This window comes from Tupaia chinensis, unplaced genomic scaffold (genome assembly GCF_000334495.1).
Source record: "Tupaia chinensis unplaced genomic scaffold, TupChi_1.0 Scaffold000465_1, whole genome shotgun sequence".
Lineage (NCBI taxonomy): Eukaryota > Metazoa > Chordata > Mammalia > Scandentia > Tupaiidae > Tupaia > Tupaia belangeri.
The window spans coordinates 2,023,366-2,026,924 of NW_006159974.1; positions in this window are offsets into that span (position 1 = coordinate 2,023,366).

Below are 3,559 nucleotides of genomic sequence, written 5' to 3' on the forward strand. Positions count from 1 at the left end.
ACATTTTTTGAATTAAAAAATTATTTTTTGTCTGACTCTCATGCTGTCTTATAAAAATTATTTTTGAACATATGAACAGAAACTAATTGTGAAATGTGCCTTCTGCCAAGAGACTTTAAGATACTGAAAGAAGAGAATAAAAGACTTTTCAGGAAGTTGTTTTGAGAATTTTAAGAGTACATGTAACAAAAGAGCCTTGTTTTCATGGAACCTGATATCTAGATGGGGTTAGGAAAGGTAAAATGCACACACAAAATTAGCGCACATGAATACAAGCACTGTTACAGAGGAAAGAAAAACTAGTGAAGTGTTCAAATTGAGAGTGATAGTGTTGGCTGAATTCATGGGGAACTCTTAGGTGGAGGAAATGGAATTTGATATGGGTTCTGAGAAATGGGGGGTGGGGTAGGTGGGAGGGATTATAGTACATCTGTACATACAACTGATAAGAATAGGAGAGGGGCTGGCAGGTCACATGGTAGTTAAGGTGCTGGATCCCAAATGGCCGACTCCATGGTCTGAGTCTCAGACCCAGGGGCCTGAAAAATATGCAAAATGCATGCGCTTGCATGTTCAAAATCCCAAGAGAGGGGACTGAAGTGTGGACATCCACCATGAGCAGTGATTTCTCACTTTTCCTCTCTCCAGTGAATGCATGCATCCTATGGCAAAAAGAAATATGAAAAAAAGAAAAAAATAAGGAAAAGATGTCTAGTATGTATCATTCAGCACGTAAGACAAGCTGTAGAACATTATATAATATACATATCATCTTATTTACATATAATGATTTATTTGTGTGAAAGAAAATATTTAAATTTTTTTTATTAAAGAATTATTTTTATTTAATTTGATTTATTATTGTTCTTTTTAAAATTTGGCCAGAGAGAGAAAGTGAGAAAGCAAACTGCCAGGTCTGGGCATTGAACCATGGCCAGCCATGTGGGAGTCCAGCCCCCTAACTACCATGCCTCCTGCTGGCCCTGAAAGAAAATATTTTAAATATTCTAGTAAATGCTTAAGTTCTAAAAGAATGCCCAAGAAGCTAGGGGCCATTAAATTTCTACTTTTGGGACCAGCAGTTAGCTTAATGGCTATGTCGCTGGACTCCCATGTGGTCGACCGCAGTTCACGTCCTGGACCCGGTGGCTTAAACTCTCGCCGGGTGCGTGTGCATGTGTGCCCAAGATCCTGAGAGGAGAATGGAGAAGAAGGGATTGTGGCGTGACCATCCCCCCTGGGGGGTGATTTCTCCCTTTCTATCTCTCCGTCTCCGTCTGTCTGGCGAGCGCATGCGCCCTATAGCAAAAATCTCTCCAAAAACAAACAAAATTTCTACTTTTATCTTCAAACTGTTTGATTATATTACTATGAGCATGTGTTTTTATAATTGATTTTATTTTATAAATAAAATAAAGCACTGGGGAGCATTTGGTGGTAGAGGAAATGACTTGAGCAGAGCTGGAAACCCACTGAAATAAGGACCGTGAGCAACCCATCTGGGTGGATGGAAGGTGTTTGGGAGAACCCTCTGTCCTTGTTGAGGATGATGCCCAGGGGGAGAACCAATTCCTTCCTGCATGTCCTTGGAGCCTTGTTGCACCTGTGGCCAGTCAAGATGACACACCTGTAAGTGTATATTTCCCAAAGATCCCTTTCCCCACAAGAGCTCTACAAAACCAATAAAGTTTTGATTTTTTTTTTTTTTTTTAGTTTGCTATAGGGCACATGTACTTGCCAGTGAGGGGGAGAGAGAGAGAGAAAGAGAGAGAATAAGAGAGCCCCTCCCCTCCCCGGGGGATGGCCATGCCACAATCCCTTCTCCATTTTCCTCTTGGGATTTTGGGTACCCACACACATGTGCCAGGCATGTTTTTCAAGCTGCCAGGTCTGGGACTGGAACATGCAGGATCTAGTTGCCTTAACCACCACACCACTGACTGGCTTTTGATTTCTTTAGTGCGTGAAATACAGAAAGTAAAGGACTATTTTGATATATTTTTTGTATTTATTTATTTGTTTTTTTAAAAAACATTTTTACTTGTTTATATATCAAAAATGAAAAAACACTTAGTTCAACACAATGTCAAGAGCATTTGATCCCACATTTGGGGACCCCTATGGTTATTGCGTGTGGCTGTCACTGTTCAGTGCATAATGGAAAAAGAAGAAAACAAAATTCTCCCCCAAATCCGAAGAACAAAGAATGAGGATTTTTCAGGGAACTGCATGGTGGAATGATTAGGCTTCTATTAAATTACATTCATTTCACATCTATGTGCAGTTCTTCAATAAATTGGTCGTCAGTGCATACCCCCTTAGCTGGTAGATTTTCAAAAAGATGATCAAACTAAGGTAGTTGAATCCATGCTCATTGTTTCTTTTCACCTCCCATCCCTGCTCCCCACCCCTCACGTGTCCACTGCTCACACACAGCAGCCGGAAATGACACACTGAAGTGAGTCACTAATGCGGCTGTGAGTCACTCTGTAATGGGGAAAGTTCTGTCCTGGTAGGTCATGCAGCCCCTTGTATTTCTGCTCTTAAATATACTGGAAAAAAACTAAACCATTCTGTCCTCACTCTAGTCTCTCACCCACCCCCACCTTTTTAGTCCCTAAAGTGGGTTGAAGTTGGATCAGTTTGGCAGGGGCCCTAATCCATCAAGTGGAAGGCAGAGAAAAGAAACGACTGGGTTCAGGCAGCCACAAGGTGGCAGTGCCAGCCCCAGCATGCTGGACACTCAGCGGGTTATGACAGTGAAGAGGCCACTCCTGAGATGCAATGACACAGACCACAAAGAAATGCCATGAGCAAGTTTAAATAATACTTTTTTCCTTAATACTACTCTTTCTCTTCAACAAGTACACAAAGGCTAGGCTGTGATAAATATTCAAGCATACCCCTAGCATCCCACCCTCCTTGCCAGGAGGGTGGAAGCAAAGAACCAGGCACACATCTGACCTTTCTTCCTCTATTCCTGCAAAAGAAAGTTTGTGAGAAGCAAAAACCTGCTTCTACAAGTAAACAATTCACCTACACTCCAAGATAATACATGCACGCTATTTCTGGAGGCCGGGGGGGAGGTGGCCGGGCCAGGTGGGCCTCCGCATTGGGTGGGCCTTTACTCTGCCAGTCCACAGCACCTTCGAGTTCGCAAAGGGGGTTCAGTGCTAGAAGAGAACTCGAGATGAAAGGGTGCTTTCATCATCTGCTTGCTGCCTCTGGCCAGTTGCCAGCCTCCTTGACAGTGGCAGGCAGTGCGAGAATGACAGCAACATGACCGGAACACAAGTCATTTTGACCAAGCACAATGAGATCCAGGTGTGAAAGAGCCACGTGGGCAGAGATGGCAGGAGCTGCTGCACCAACAGTCCTGCCAGTTTTACAGTCTGGTTTGGAGACCTTCGGTGGGTTGTGCTTCAGGGTCCTCTCCCAGGCCCTCTAACCAGGGAGCTGGACTCCAGGGTTCTCTTTCCCACTCCAGGGAGAGGCTGAAGTCTAGGAGGCAGATTGGGAAAATTTACCTTTTTTTTAAAAAAAAAAAAAAAAAAAAAAG